This window comes from Bubalus bubalis, chromosome 3 (assembly GCF_019923935.1).
Source record: "Bubalus bubalis isolate 160015118507 breed Murrah chromosome 3, NDDB_SH_1, whole genome shotgun sequence".
Lineage (NCBI taxonomy): Eukaryota > Metazoa > Chordata > Mammalia > Artiodactyla > Bovidae > Bubalus > Bubalus bubalis.
In genome coordinates this window covers 131,855,865-131,872,971 of record NC_059159.1, presented here as the reverse complement: position 1 = coordinate 131,872,971, position 17,107 = coordinate 131,855,865, and the positions used below count along the sequence as shown (strand labels likewise).

The 17,107-nt window shown below is 47.6% G+C and overlaps 1 protein-coding gene across 5 annotated transcripts in view; it reads left to right on the top strand.

Moving 5' to 3' along the window:
- Nucleotides 1-17,107, top strand: part of PEBP4 (phosphatidylethanolamine binding protein 4) — a 223,101-nt gene that overhangs the window by 51,012 nt on the left and 154,982 nt on the right. The window lies entirely within an intron of this gene.

The following is a 17,107-nucleotide window of genomic DNA, read 5'->3' as shown; positions in this document are numbered from 1 at the left end:
CAGCTGGGGAAAACTGAGGAGTAGAGAGTCACTGGCTGGGTATCTCACAAGCAGTAAGTGAAGAGCCAGGTCTCAGGTCCAAAGCCTCATTCCTCATCACTGCACTCTGCTGCTCCCTGTGCCATGGGCAGCTTGGTCCAAAAAGAACTCAATGGATGCATCCCAAGTAGCAGTAGTTATTAATTCCAGGAGGGGGAACCTCTAAGAGGGAGAATGAACCCCCAAGGAAAGGCTTGCCCCATGAGGAGAACCCTTTGGAACTTGGAGGTTTCCATTCTTTCTATTTTGTACCCTTCAGAGGCCTGGCATGGCTCTGGGCATTGAGGGTACATAGCTGTGAATGAGACAGGGAGCTCTCAGGCTGGTGGAGGGAAGGAGGAAGACGGGAGAAGCGAATGGATAAAAACAGTGGCTGTAGAGGGGCCCAGCCTAACAGGCTCCCACCCTTCCTATGTTAAGCTCTGCAAGCTGGAAAACTCCAGCCAACAGAGAAAGCAGAAGGCCTTCATCAGAGGCCAGATCTCAGTGACCAGGTAAGCTTCCCTCAGAACTCAGGGAGCCAGCAGTTGGGTCCAAACAGGAAAAACATAGCCCAGCTGCTGGCTAGTGGCACCTTTCCCCTCAACCCCCTTCTCAAGCCCAATTCTGGGTGCAACTAATTCCAATTTGCAGCCAAACTTAAGCAGATGCAGAAATCAGAACAATATTTTCAGCTGCAGGAACAGAAGAAAATGATGTTTAGCACCCCGCTTTTGTGCAAATGCAACATGCCTATCTGAGTAAAGTAGAATTTCACCATATTTTACAATGAAGTAAGCATCCCAGAAATTTTATTTTTTTTTTCTTTCCAAGGGGGAGGATGAAGAGATTTTGGTAATTAAAACTCCCATCGATCACTGCTTAGATCTCAGAGATAATTGCACGGCTGCTACAGATGTGTGTTGAATCATGCAGTTTTGTTTTCAAGGGTGTGTGTGCCCCAAGGCCTGGAATCACACCTCCCCCGGAGTGAGGCGTGAAGCACCCCTTCGCCATGCTCACTGTCCTCCCCCACCAGTGCAGGGTGGCACTTAGGGGACAGTCCTGGGCCTGCCCTGAATTAGCTGTGTAGGATTATGTATGTGGCTTAACCTCTGTGTACCTCGGGTTTCTCTTTCGTCAACTGAAGAGTTGGAACTCAGTTATCTCAGGGTTCTTTACACCTCTTTTGATGCTTCCTAGAGTTGACATTCCCCTTGAGAGCTGCTGGCTGCATGGTAAGCCAATCAATCAAGAGATATGAGCTGTCAGAGCAAGGAATAGGGACTTTATCTGGAAAGCCAGCAGACTAAGAAGATGGTGGACCACTGTCCGAAAGAACCATCTTACTTACCCAAGTTAGAATTTAGTACTTCTTTTGTACTAAAACCAGAGAGGTTGTGGTTTGTGCTGCAAGTCTCTGGTGCTGGAATCCTTTATCCTTCCGGCTGTCTGTGTGCATCTGGCCATAATGTCCCTATAAACCTCCAACAAGAGAAATCTTATTCTCTGTTCTGCAACTTTTTATCTCTATATGAATGGGAAAGTGTTATACCTTTAAAGGTCAGAGCCTTGAGAATGGGCAATGCTGCATATTTCAGGCTATAGGCAGCATTCTGGTAGCAAAAGCAATAGCATACAAAGTTTAAGGTAAAAAATATATATATCCAATATGGAGTCAGATTTGTTCTTCCTTATTAAAATCATCTCTCCACACTGATTTATTTTTCCCCTCCCTCCTGAACCTCCCTCCCTCCCCCATCCCACCCCACCCCTCTAGGTCATTACAACACTGAACTGAGCTCCTTGTAACAATGTATTAGGTTCCTGCTAGCTGTCTATTTCACACATGGTAGTGTATATATGTCAATACTACTCTCAGTTCATCTCATCCTCTACTTCCCCGGCTTGTGTCCACAAGTCTGTTTCCTACTTCTGTGCCTCTATCCCTGCCCTGCAAATTGGTTCATCATCGCAAATTTTCTTCATTCCATATATATGCCTTGCTGCTGCTGCTAAGTCGCTTCAGTCGTGTCCGACCCTGTGTGACCCCCATAGATGGCAGCCCATCAGGCTCCCCCGTCCCTGGGATTCTCCAGGCAAGAACACTGGAGTGGGTTGCCATTTCCTTCTCCAATGCATGAAAGTGAAAAGTGAAAGTGAAGTCGCTCAGTCGTTTCCGACTCTTAGCGACCTCATGGACTGCAGCCTACCAGGCTCCTCCATCCATGGGATTTTCCAGGCAAGAGTACTGGAGTGGGGTGCCATTGCCTTCTCCGTATATATGCCTTAATATACGATATTTGTTTTCCTCTTTCTGACTTGTTTCACTCTGTATGACAGACTCTAGTTTTATTCATATCACTACAACTGAATCAATTTTGTTCCTTTTTATGGCTGAGTAATATTCCATTGTATATATGTACCACATCTTCTTTATCCATTCATCTGTTAATGGACTTTTACGTGACTTCCATGACCTGGCTATTGTAAATAGTCCTGTAATTGTAATGTAAAAATGAACATTGGGGTACATGTGTCTTTTTGAATTATGGTATATGTCCAGTTCTCAGGGTATATGTCCAGTAGTGGGATTGCTGGATCATATGGTAGTTTTATTTTTAGTTTTTAAAGGAACTTCCATACTGTTCTCCATAGTGGTGATATCAATTTACATTCCTACCAACAGTGTAAGAGGGTTCCCTTTTCAACACTCCCTTTTCCAGCATTTATTATTTGTAAAATTTTTTCAATGGTGGCCATTCTGACCAGTGTCCACTCTGAGTTTTAATCTCATCTCTGCTACTGATTCACATGTCCTTGACACATGAATGCCTTGTGTGTGCCAGGCCCAGTGCTAGGTTTGGAACCACAAAGATGCCTAGGGTCTCCCCTGACTCTGTGGGGCTCACAGTTTGGTGGACTGGATGGCCCAGAAGCAAACACATCACAAGAAAATACGTTGTGTGCCTTTCACACTCTCATTGTGTGGCCGGCCTGCCCTAGGGCACCCTCAGCTGTAGTAAGACCTGGATAGATGTTAACCTGTAGTAAAACATTTCCCCTGGCACAGGACCCATCCTTTCCTCCTTCCCCAAGAGATCGAGTATACAGAGGAGAAACCGCGGATGGGCCCAGAGCCACACTCAGGAGCATGAACCATAATCTGTAGCTCTTGCTCTCACCCATGGTTCTCTGTTAGGAAATCAGATCAGCACCATTCTAAATGTTCCTGGTAGCCTCTGGGATCTGCCCGTGGCAACTTGACTGTGACCACTATAGTGAAAGAGTGAGAAACCTTAGGATGGGAGGGATATTCTTCCCTTGGCATCCAGCATGACCTGGGTCTTAAGTTTGCTGTTCCATTCCACTCCAGAGGAGCTCTGAGCTCCCTAATGAAACTGTGGATGCACCCCTGCTGGGCACGTCACCCCCGTACACATCCTGGAAGAGGAAGCCAGGAGACCCTCTTCCCGGCTGGCTCTGACTCCAGGAGCACCACTGGGCTCTCCTGTCTACTTTGTGATTGGAACTGAGTAACCAGATGACTCAGCGCTTCCCCTGGCAGCAGCGACAGCACTAATTTGGCGTGTCAGGTACACTGACAAGCAGAAAAGTGCAAAAGCTCCACCCAGGGACAGCAGCCTTTTGTGGTACTACCCCGTTATGCCACCTCTCAGAGGACTCTCCCTGAACATCCACATTGTGCATATCGATTTGACCTATATGGGATGCGGGGTCCCTGATGGCTCAGTGGTAAAGTATCTGCCTGCCAATGCAGGAGACACAGGAGATGCAGACTTGATCCCTGGGTCAGGAAGATCCCCTGGAGAAGGAAATGGAAACCCACTCCAGTATTCTTGCCTGGGAAATCCCATGAACAGAGGAGCCTGGTGAGCTACAGTCCATGGGGTCAAAAAGAGTTGGACACGACTGAGAACAGCACATACAGGATTTAGGCAGAGGCCCCCAAGTCTCCTCTTAGTACTATATTCTCCAGCCTTCCATGCCAGGGACTGACTTAGCCCCTTCCTTCCTCGCCATCCTCAACCCCCCTCTACCTCACCATCCCTAGGAGTTGCTGTGCAGTCAGCCTCCTGTGCCTATAATGGATTCACTGGTTAATACTCAATAGCACTAGAGACCCCAAAAGGTCCTTTCCCAGCCAAGTCTGGTTTGGAGGAGAGTGTGGGAGGATGGGGGCACTGAGGCCCCTTGATTTTACCTTCTTCTTCTCTGCATCCCAGTTGCTACTGAGCTGGTGACAAAGCCTGTGCATGTGCGCCTTGGATGCATGGATGCATGGATGGATGGATAGACATCCCCTCTGTAGTGGGGTGGGCTTTTCTGGTGGCTCAGATGGTAGAGAATTGGCCTGCAAGGTAGGAGACCTGGATTTATTCCCTGGGTCGGGAAGATCCCCTGGAGAAGGAAATGGCAACCCTCTCCGATATTTTTGCCTGGGAAATCTCATGGACAGAGGAGCCTGGTGGGCTATACTCCATGGTGTCGTGAAGAGTCAGACATGACTGAGCGACTCACACACACACACACACACACACACACACACACACTGTAGTGGGTGGAGAAGCTGTCCTCTCTGTATTTTCTGCCTCTCCCTGACTCCATGCATCCCCCACTGCTGGTGTCTCTGAGGCAGTGTTTATGCAAGCAGCTCGTGTTCTGCAGGGTTACAGGATGCTGTTGTCAATTTGAGGAAAGCCCATGAGTGTGGTTGTCCCTGACAGTTGTGAACAGGACGGGAAGCAGGATGGGTGGGCTCCCTGGATTTGAACCACTGGACTAGGAGCTCCCCTACTGCTGCCTACCACGTATCTGCAGCCTGTTGGGGCCTCAGGCTTCCTGGCTCAGTGTCTGGAGCTTCCACCCCTCTCCTATAGTGTCTTCCAGCTCTAACTAGCTACACGCTGGAGCCCAGTACCGGGGTTGTGTTGGGCTACTTAAGTAAAGGCAAAAAACCTGACTATCGAAGGCATGACAGTCCCTAGGACAACTAACCCACCCAGGAGGCCAAGATGAGCTCTGCATTGTCCCTTAGGGTTTGATTCTGTGTCAGGAAAAGTAACTCTTTAATGATATGTTCATTATACACTAATAGTCCCTTTCCTCCCACGTGCCTGACCTCATCCATGTGTCCAAGGACAGGAAGGGAGCGAAAAAAGTTTATGAGCCACCAAACAGTTGAAATGGCTCAGAAACCTTATCCCTGAGGCTGAAGGGCTCAGTTTAAAGATTCCCAACCAGCATAGAGGTATCCAGCCTTGTCAGTTCTCAGCTGTTTTCTGACTAAATAGGAGAACCTGGTTCAGGAAGAAAATTCTGAAACAATGATGCCCATTTGATACAGGTGTAAGAACAGGAAAAAATCCTTGAACCCAAACCACAATTAAAATAGCTCACGTTGGGCTTCCCTGGTGGCTCAGTGGTAAAGAATCCCACAGCCAATGCAGTAGACACGGGTTCAGTCCCCGCTCCAGGTAGATCCCACATGCCCCGGAGCAACTAAGCTTGTGGGCCAGAACTATTGAGCCTGTGCTTTAGAGCCTGGGAGCCAAAACTACTGAAGCCTGCACGCTCTAGACCCTGTGCTCTGCAACAAAAGAAGCCACCGCAGTGAGAGGCTGGAGCGCTTCAACTCGAGACTGGCCCTTGCTCGCTCCAACTAGGGAAAAACCTGTGTAGCAATGAAGACCCAGCACAGTCTAAAATTAATACATAAATTATTTGATAAAAAATAGCTCATGTTTATGAAGAGCTTCTCTGTTCCAAACACTTGGTATGAAATTTACATTTAGATCCTCACAAGGACTACATGAAGGAGCTACCCTTATTATTCCCATTTTATAGATAAGAGAGGTTAAGTAACTGGCCCAGGGTCACACAGTGGATGAAGAGAGGATCATCGAAACTCAGCGTCTTTTTTTCTATCCTTCACCTTACAGAAATGTGCTTACCTGGTTGGGTCGGCAAGGAAAGGTATTGGCTTTGCTCTGGGGAAACTGATGTCCCACCTGATAAGTAGCTTTGTTCAAATAGAAGAGGAGACAATTCCTATCTCATTCATTAACTTCTAATTTATATACTTCAAGTACTGCTCATTTACATGAGCCAGGCACTGTAAACACACACTCATCAGTCAAACAGGTTTGTGGCGTGTCCCTGGGTTGTGAGCTGAGGTCGGGATGGGATGGGTCACACTGCCGCCAGAAAATTTCCTCCCTGACTGCTGACTCCTTCCCCGAGTTTCTGGCTTTTCAAGCGCTTCTGGGTAATCTCATGCAAATCCTTTCCTGGAATGGTATCTAGAGGGACAAATCCTAAGAAGCTGAAGAACGAGCCAAATGCCACCTCTTATGAGTAATGCATTCATTCCATCCTTCCACAAACCCTAGCAGAACTTCACCATGAACATAGTGTACCCATGATGCACAGTGTCCTAAGACACCATCTCTGTCCTGGAGGAACTTGGCAGAAAGAGTCAGCAGACACATCACCACAGTACACATGACAAACCTAGACAGCATATTAAAAAGCAGAGACATCACTTTGCCAACAAAGATCCATATAGTCAAAGCTATGGTTTTTCCAGTAGTCACGTACAGATGTGAGAGTTGGACCATAAAGAAGACTGAGTGCTGAAGAACTGATGCGTTCAAACTGTGGTGTTGGAGAAGACTCTCGAGAGTCCCTTGGACTACAAGGAGATCAAACGTGTCAATCCTAAAGGAAACCAACCCTGAATATTCTTTGGAAGGACTGATGCTGAAGCCCCAATACTTTGGTCACCTGATGAGAAGAGCCAACTCATTGGAAAAGGCCCTGATGCTGGGAAAGATTAAAGGCAGGAGGAAAAGGGGACAACAGAGAACAAAATGGTTGGATGGCATCACCAACTCAATGGACATGAGTTTGAACAAATTCTAGGAGATGGTATAGCACGGGAAAGCCTGGCATTGCTGCAGTCCAGGGAGTCACAGAGAGTCAGACACGACTGAGCCCCTGAACAACGTAGTACGTATGGGATGCAGAGGAGCTGCATGATAATAAAGAAAAAGGGGGTTACAGAGGAGAGAACATTTGAGCTGACTCTTGAAACCTAAGACCAAGTCTAAAAAGGTCAGAATGAGTGTTCTAGGTGGAAAGTGAAGTGTTAGTCACTCAGTCACATCTGACTCTTTTGTGACCCCATGAACTGTAGCCCACCAAGCTCTTATTTCCCAGGCAATAATATTGGAGTGGATTGCCATTTCCTTCTCCAAGAGACCTTCCTGACTCAGGAATCGAACCCTGGCCTCCTGCATTTCAGGCAGATTCTTTACTGTCTGAGCCACCTGGAAATCCCCAAACTCTGGGACTTAGAAGAAGTGGCTGCTACTGCTGCTAAGTCACTTCAGTCGTGTCTGACTCTGTGTGACCCCATAGATGGTAGCCACCAGGCTCCACCATCCCTGGGATTCTCCAGGCAAGAACACTGGAGTGGGTTGCCATTTCCTTCTCCAATTTAGAAGAAGTGGAGGGAAGAGTAAATGCAATGACAAGAAGATCTGGAAAACTTGGGAAGTATTTTAAAGCATAGCATGAGACTCGACGCGGGTCTAAGTGTAAAGGAGAGAGAAGCAAGAAAGATGGGAGAGGGGATGACCTGCAAGCCCCCCACAAACTATCAGCAGGGATACCAAAAACTGTGCTATAGACAAGAAAATACCAAAGTTCATAAGCAAATTTTTAAAAGCCAAGAATCTCCTATTTGAGTTATTAGTAAAATACTATCCAATATGGTTTCCTGGCCAGAAAGGAAAAGGGGGTGGGGTTAGCCTTTGTGGGAGGAGAATATGCATATTAGCCAGTGCCCTGGCTGAGGGCTGGCAAGAGCTTTGAGAATCACTTTGCAGGAGAATCTCCGTGGTGTAAAGGCTGCGCACAGCTGGCTGTGAGGGATAAATCCATTATTTCACTAACAAGGTTGACTCCCAAGGTGGCAAAGGGAAGAGATTTCGAGGTTGTGGGTATATAGCCTGAATTGGGGAGCAGGGATGCAGCCAGAGACCCCACCTAGACCACCACATGGGGAGAAAGACCACCAAAACCTCCATTTCTTAAAACGCCAATGAACAGCTGAAAATTACTTGCCCCTGGGAAAAAAAAAATTAACAAATTCCACATTATCATTTCAATGGCTCTTCACATAAATACCAAAGAATCAGAAAAGCTGGTGCCTCATGTAGCTCCCAGAACCCAAGAAATGGTATCTTTCAGTTATCGGATTTTATCTCTTTGCAGCGTTACATTTTATACATATTTATTCATGCAGAACAGAAGCGCAGCGTTATTGAGGCTGCCATGGGAGCGGAAGGAAAAGCTGTTATACATAAGAATGCACCACATTTACATCGTAGCACTTTGCGACAATTGAACTATATGCAACTGGTTTTTTTTTTTTTTTTTAAATAATAAAAAAAAAACTCTGGTTTGCATTTAATTTGCTGATTTTTTCCCCCTTTCTTCCTCTTGCATTTTCATATGCCAGAACAGTGTGAAAGGGGGAGGGTCGAGATCATTGAGGATATGGAGGGTTCGGGGCTAGCTACAGGCAGCTTTCATGGAGGGGTAGGGGATCCAGAGCAGATTTATAACTATTTCTTTTTTAGCAGATGCAGTTAACTGAATGGCAAAACATTCATCTTCCGATTTAATAACTCCTCCTCCCCACATGGAGACAGGGGTATTATAGTGTGGGATATTGCTCTTCAGGCTCTTTGAGTGTCAGTGATGAATCCCCATCTTCTAATAAAACACATTTTCATAGTAATTGAAATAATAATTTTTTGGCCCCTTCATTTTCCCAGGGACTTCAAAAGGGGCCTTTGACTTCTTTCCCTTTCCCCTGCTCTGACCTTATTTTCTTTTCATTGAAATTCCTCCAGCCCCTGAGAGGCAGAGTCTGGGTTTCTGGGATGTGTGTTCTGATGGCCTTTATCCTTCCCCCACAGTCATAACCACAAGATGGGCTCCAAATCTAGAGAGTCAGGGGCCTGTGACCTGGAATTCTGGGCCAGGTTTAGCTTTTCAATTCCATTTGCATAACAAGCTGAGCATCCCCAGGGAGGGATGAACATGGTAACCAGGCAGCTGTGGGGACCCCAGAGAGGAGCAGAGAAGGGCCTCAACCCTGCCAAATCCTGAAACTCATGCACTATGCCAACACTTAAGTCTCTCCTACCACCCCTGAGGTCAAGATCTAGGGCTGCAGCTCCCCATTCCACATCTGCCTCTTAGGCTGCACATGACCTCATCCCTGGGAATTAAAATAAATATCAGTGTGTTAAAAACAGCACTGCTTCCTCGAGAATCAAGTTTGGGAGGGAGAGGGTAATGGGAGCAATGATGATATTGCACTGAGTGTAATACATTTAATCCACAGGTTATTTTAAATGCTTGCATTCCAAAAATATTGGTGCCAGGGGTGGTGGCACCAACAGAAAGTCTTTTTTATATCCCTGCCCTCATTGTCTAGTTGAGCAGGAAGTAGACAAGTCCAAAGTATCAGTAGAGCCTCTTCCTAGATGAACCCCCCCATACCCCTACGTAAGGTCATTCTTAAAACTGAGTTGTTGTTTTTTTTTTAACTTTTTATTTTGTTTTGAGGGTATAGCCAATTATGGAGAAGGAAATGGCAACCCACTCCAGTATTCTTGCCTGGAAAATCCCATGGACAGAGGAGCCTAGTGGGCTACAGTCCATGGAGTTACAAAGAATCACACATGACTTAGTGACTAAACAGCATAGCCAGTTAACAATATTATGACAATTTCAGGTGGACAACGAAAGGGCGCAATTGTACAATACATGCATGCATTCTCTGCCAAACTCCCCTCCCATCCAGGCTGCCACATAACATTGAGCAGAGTTCCCTGTGCTATACAGTAGGTCCTTGTTGGTTATCCATTTTAAATATAGCCAGGAGTTGGTGATGGACAGGGAAGCCTGGCATACTGCAGTCCATGGGGTTGCAAAGAGTCGGACACAAATGAGCAACTGAATTGAACTGCCATCCCAAGCTCCTTAACTATCCTTTACACCCAGCCCACATCAGCCGTTAAAAATAATGAACTAATACCATTTGTAGCAACATGGATGGACCTAGAGATTGTCATACTGAGTGAAGTAAATAAGACAGAGGAGAAATATCTTTTGGCGTCTCTTATATGTAGAATCTAAAAGAAAAAAAACATGATACAAACGAACTTACTTGCAAAACAGAAATGGACTCACAAACATGGAGATCAAACTTATGGTTGTCAGGGAGGAAGGCCGAGGGAAAGGATAGTTAGGGAAGTTGGGATGGGTATGCTGAGACTTTTGAGATGAGTGACGGTCATTCCAGAAAAAAGCCCCATCTCTGGCAGAGGCCAAGGGATTCTTTGGAAAGGTGAGAGAAGCCATTCAGAGCCTGCAGGTCTAAGTTGGAAAGACCTGTGGTCTTTTCAATTCTTTGGTTTTTTAGTAGACTTTGTTTTTTAGAATAGTTTTAGGTTCAAGCAACTCTGAGTGGAAAGTACAGAAAGTTCCTGTATACCCCCTGTCTATGCACATGTGCTACCTCCTCTCACCAACATCCTAGACAAGAATGTTGCATTTCATATAGTCAATGAACGTATGTGGAGATACAGTTATCACCCAGGGCCCATAGTTTACATTAGGGTTCACCCTTGGGGTTGTACATTATATGGGTTTGGACAAATGTATAATGACATGTATTCACCATTATAGCATCACACAGGAGAATTTCACTGCCCTAAAAATCCTCTTTGCTCCACTCATAAATTTATCTCCCCCTTTCTGGAAACCACTCATTATTCTAGCTGTCTCCATAGATTTGTCTTTTCCAGAATGTCATTTTGGAATCACACAATCTGTAGCCTTTTAAGATTGGCTTCTTTCACTTAGTCATATGGATTTGTCTTTATCCATGATTAATATGCATGTCTTTTCATGGCTTGATAGCTCACTTCTTTCTAGCACTGAATAATATAGTATTGTCTAAACATAACACAACTTCTTTATCCTTTTATCTACTGAAGGACATCTTGGTTGTTTCTAAGTTTGGACAGTTATAAATATAGCTGCCGTAGACATCTATATATAGGTTTTTGTGTGGATATAGTTCTCAACTTCTTTGAGTAAATACTAAGGAGCATATTGTTGGATTGTATGGTAAGAGTATGTTTACTTTTATAAGAAATTGCCAAACTGCCTTCCAAAGTGGTTGTACCATTTTGCATTTCTATCAGCAATAAATGAGAGTTCCTGTTGCTCCATATCCTCCCCAGCATTTGATGATATCAGTCTTCTAGACTGTGGCCGTTCTAATAGGTATACGGTGGTTTCTTGTTGTTTTAATTTGAAAACCCAAAATGATATGATGTTGCATATTTTCATATGCTTATTTTCCATGTGTACATCTTATATGGTGAGGGGTCTCTTCAGGTCTTTTGCCCTGACCTGACCTTAGGTTGTTTGTTTTCTTATGGTTGAGTTTTAAGAGTTTTCGTATATTTTGGATACCAGTCCTCTATCAACTATCACTTTTGCAAAGATTTTCTCTCAGTCTGTGACTTGTATTCTCATTCTCTTGACCCCGTTCAGCTTTGTTCTCTCTTTCTGTTTGCCCAGCGGACCCATAGCTCCTTTTCTCCGAGCTGCTGGGAAGCCCAACCAACTGTGGAGGGGCCAGGCTTCCTAGGGAAGTGGGTGAGCCTGTCACCACCATTCATTTCCAACCAACACATATTTATTCATTCCTTAAATACTTATATTGTGTTCTAAGTCCCAGGAATGTATCAGTGAAGAAAAGAGAAAAAGCTCTGAGTCTTTCAGAGCTCACTTTCTGGTAGGAAAGACCCGTACTGAAGAATACACATAGAGACGTATCTGGAAAATGTGCATAAGCATATTATATAGCTTTCTAGAAGTAAGTACAACATGAAAAAAGATGAGCAGAAATAGGGAGATTGGAGGTGCTGGCACACGGGAAGTTTGCCATCTAAATAAGGTGGCAGCGTGGGCTCCATTGGAAAGGAACACTTAAGCAAAGAGGATGCAAGAGAGATCCGGCAGAGAGATCAGGCTGAAGGGCCAGTTGGTACAAAGGTCATGAGGCAGGAGTGCACCTGATGAGAGAGAAAGTCAAGGATGTGGCTGGAGTGGAGCAGAGTAGCAATTAGAAGAGAAGCTTCTAATGGACTCGATGTGGGGATGAGAAGAAGGAGAATCACAGACGACACTAAAATTTTTGACCTGGGCCATTGGGAGGACATCATTCACTGAGATGGGGAAGAGCAGGTTTCTGGGGGTGGGAAAGCAGTGGAAGGCAGATATCAGGAATTATGTTTCAGACACGATAAGTTTGTCCTCTTAGACGTCTTGGTGGAGACGTCAGGTAGACTGTTGGATAGGAGGGCTTGGAGTTCAGGAGAGTTTGTGTGTAAGACTCTGGGCTGAGAACTGAGGAACAGAAAGAAGAATAAAACTCAATTCCTCCACCCCTACCTCTGTCGAGGTATCACTGGGCAGTGGGAGTGAGTACAGGAGGGCAACACATAAAAGAGGCACACCCCTAGAAGGCAGCTCCTGCCAGCTCCCTTGAGGCTTGAAGGCAGGTGAACACAATCCAAGCTCCCCCTGATTACACTAAAGACAAATCAGATGAAGGACAGCCCCCAAACCCCTTGACTGCTCATTTCTAACAAGCTGGCAAGAAAGGGAAACGAGGGTGGCGTTTTACCTTGCCTAAATGCAGTAACCTCAGATTTTTTTTTTTTTTTCTTGAAGATTACCATAAGGGTTCCTCCTACTTCATCTGCCTTCCCATTCACCTACAAGGCAGGTAAAGGCAGAGAAGGAAGGCTGAGAGGGGGCCCACCAGCTTCAGGGGCAGTCACTTTAGCCCTCCTACTCCCTTAGCTCTGCCCTCCACTGCGTGTCAAACCAGGCTGGGTCCTGTGATCTGTGGCCTGTGCATGCACAGAGCTTGCTGTTTAAAGGGAGGAGAGCTGTGGCTATGGGTTCAACCCCACAATAGACCAGTATTAAGTCAAATCCCTCATATCAGTAACCCAGGTCCCAGGGTTAACCTGCTAGCTGTGGTCCTCACCCTGAAATAGTCAATCGCCCAAACAAGAGCCGTGTTTTCACTTTAAACATCCCTGAGTCTCTCTTGCTCAAGTGGCAGATGGTGAATTTCATGCAATGACGTGAGCAAAGGGCCCTCTATTTCCAGCCTGGAACTCAGAATCTGCAGAGAACCTGCATCTCTGTATCCTGTATTCCTAATGTTGCAGCTCTTGGGGTGGGGGGTGAGGGGTTTAGGATGTGTCTGAAAGGACTGGGTCCAGGAGGGGAAGAGCAATGAACTGGCCTTTGTCCCAGATTCTCCAGCAGGGAAAGGGGAACCCAGACTCTTTGGGCAGCCTGGGCTGGATCTGTAGGACAAGACCTGCCATCCACAACCTGAAAATCTAGTGCTTTAATAAGCCAAGGCTGATATTAGAACTGATTCACCCAAGCGCAGGGTGAGGGGTAGTTACTGATGTAATGTCTTTGCAGGCTTGGATCTGAGCGAGAGTAAAACTGTTATGAAAGAGGGCCAGATTAATGAAAATGTGCATGGTAACAGCCATGCAGCCTCCAAGATTTCCACCTGGCTCTTTGGCACCTTCTGACCCAAATACGTTGACCTGAGTCTAATGCCCCACACCCAGCCTTTTCACTTCCAAAAACAGAAAAAGATTTATAACACAACAATAACCTTCAGGAATCTCAGCCAACTCCTAGACTGCTCTCTTAGGTTCCCAAAGGAATTAACCCTTTGGGAAAGGTTTTAGGATAATATTGTAGTTTAGTCACTAAGTCATGTCCAACTCTTTGTGATCCTATGGATGGGAGCCTGCCAGGCTCCTTTGTCTGAGGGATTTTCCCAGGCCAGAATATTGGAATGGGTTGTCATTTCCTTCTTCAGGGGATCTTCCTAACGCAGGGATTAAACCTGAGTCTCCTGCATTGACAGACAGATTCTTTACCACTGAGCCACCTGGGAATCCCTTAAGCATAATATTAGGGGTTTGGAATTCTCTATTTGAGGGATTTGCCAAGAAATTTGACTGAGGCCTCAGCACCCACACTCTGGCCCCCTCTTCACTCCTATCACATAGACAAACTTCCTGGCAGTTTCTTCAGCCGGCCTGTCCTCTGGCCAGGCCTTTGAACCCTGGGGTACACTGTCCTCTCCCCAAGGGTGCTCTTCCCACACAAGCATCACCATCTTTTGGAAGCTTTGCAAGCAAGCTGTACTTTAATACCATTTATTGCCTTTTTTTCTTATTATAAAATTCATGTTCAATGCAGAAAATATGGAGCTTATAAAAAAAGTGGAGAAAACAAAAATCAGCCATCATTTTGACACATATTCTTCTGGTCTTTTTTTGTTTTTTTCCGAGTGTTTATATGATTCTAATTGGGAGCATCCTGTACATGCTGTTTCATGATCTGCTTCCCCCCCCCCCCTCACTTAAGGGTACATAGTTAAGCAAACAAGGGGGGGCAGTTTAGTGTAGTGGTTATGTGTGGGTGGGCTCTGGAGTCAGAATGTCTGGGTTCAAATCCTGGCTGCACAACTACAGTCCTAAGACCTGAGCAAGTTACTGACTTTGTTTCCGTGTTTAGAACAGTGTGGTTTACACTGCATTTTAATCTATAATTTTGTTTTCTTGCTTTCTCACTCCACTGTGAGATCCTTGAGGTCAGAGTGACTCTTCCTTTGATCTTTCTGTCCCCAGCATCTTGCTCGCACATAATAAGCATCTCCAAAAGGTTAAATGCATGAAAGACTCCAAAGGAGAAGGCTCAGAGCTAGGAGTCAGATAAAAGACCCTGAAATAGAGAATCAAAGATCTGCGAGATGGGCGGCGCAGATGCTGGGCCTTATCTCTATTAGCTAAAGCAGGACCATACATTGCTTTCTGAGGGTTCTGTTTCATCATTTGTCAAATGGAGACGCCAGGGTGGTTATGAGACAAGCAGGACAACTTCGTGGACCTGCTCCACAAACTGCAGAACTTTGCTAGTGAAGTTGTGAGCCCTTAATTTCCTCTCCGGCTCTTAATGGGGACTGGCATGGACGGATGTCTTCAGAAACAAGAGGGAGGCCGGGCTGTGCTCACCGCGGCTCAGGGCTTCTCTGCTCCCCCGGTCAGCATGCGGGCCCCCGGGCGCATCCTCTGGTCCTGAGTCGGAGGAGTGGGTGTTGGGGCGCCCGAGCCCGCTGGGCCTACCTGGACGCCGCCACCGACTCTGGAGGCCCCCGTTCCTCACCACTCCCTCTTTCTCCCAGGACCTGTCCTCCCCCGCCCACCATATCCGGCTATGGGGAATCCTATCCCCCACCTTCTCCGGGATCCGGGCGGAGAAGGGAGGGTGGCGGTGGCTAGAACTGAGTCTTCCTTTGCCTCCTACTCTCCGGCAAAATCCGCTTCTTTTCTGAGCAGGATGGGGCGGGGGCGGGGGGCCGCGTGTGCGCGGGGCGGAGGGAATTCCTTTCCCGGCGAGCTAGGCGCCGCCACCCGTCGCAGCGCCTGCCCTTTTTTTAGCTCTTCCCCGGGGCTCCTTCTTGGAGCGGCCGGAGGGGGGGGGGGGGGTGGATGGAGGCGCGCTCCGCCCCGCAGTGGGGGGACCGTCCCCCCCATGCCCGCCCCGCACCCCGCCGGGCGCCCGGGCTGCGCGAGTGGAAAATCGGGCGACTGCGCGAGGGTCCCGCCGCCGCCGCCGCTGCGCCCGTGGGTGGGCAGCCGGGAGACTTGCTGGAGGGAGACCCGGGGTGATTCCCATCCGCCCGCAGCTCTTCCAAGGCTGCCCTGAGCATGGAGTTGTTTCGTCATTTTGAAAAAACACCTTCCCCCGCCCCCAAGGCTGTCTCAGAAATGGCATTGAGTCAGACCTGAGTCACAGGAGAACGTGGGCCCCCTCTCCCCTCCCCGGCGATTCTTCCTGGTCCCTCGCGCAGCCCCGCTCTCAGCACACACACAGACACACACATAGACACACACACACACAGCATCCCAGCCGTGATGGGGCCCCAGACGCCGCGGCCCCCGACCGCCGCCTCCTCTCGGTGTCTGGGATACCTATCCCCGCCGCCCCGGCCCAGCCCTCCACCCTGCCCGCCTCTCCATCCCATTCCTTCTCTGTTGCTGCAAAGGCAGTTCTTCTAGGGACAGCGACCCGGTCCTCAGACCGTGTAAAGGCCACAGGCTGCCCCCTGCCTCCGGGTGAGACGGGCCACCTGCCCTTTCTTGACCTTCCCGCTGCCGAGTGTCAGGCTGAGCAGGGGCTGGGCGGTGGCCACGGTGTCCTCTCCTGCGATAGATCACCGCGGGGCTGACCGCCCTATATGACCTGGTCAGTTTCTTCCACCTCTGGCTACCTGTGTTCTCACCCCTTCCACCCTTCCTGGAGCTTCTGCGGGGAAGGTGCTACACAACTCTATTTTTAGTCCTAACAAGCTGCCTGCCTGTGCAGCTTCCATCTGCAGTTCTCCAAGCCCTTTACAAATGCTAATGAATGGGAACTGCTGCCTCCAGAGTAACTTGGATTCCTCTTCCTCCCTCTTCCCCACCCCCAAGCTTTCCGGGGGGTTGGGGGGAGGGGGCGGGAATTGAGGCCGGAGTTAGGGTCCTGGAGGTATGCTCAACCCTGGGTCAGAACCGGAAGTTTCCTGTAGTCTGTTGTGGTCCTGTCTTGGCCAGTGCATTCTGCCCCCTCATATTTCACGCTCGGAGGATAAGATGGTTGGATGGCATCACCGACTAATGGACGTGAGTTTGGACAGACTCTGGGAGATAGTGGAGGACAGGGAAGCCTGGTGTGCTGTAGCCTATGGGGTCGCAGAATCAGACAGGACTTGGCAACTGAACAACAAAACTTCACATTCAGTGCCAGGTCCTGGATTAAGTTCAGAGATCAGACATTCCCTGTCCTCAGTAAACCGAAGTTCAGGGGGACAGAAGAGCATAGA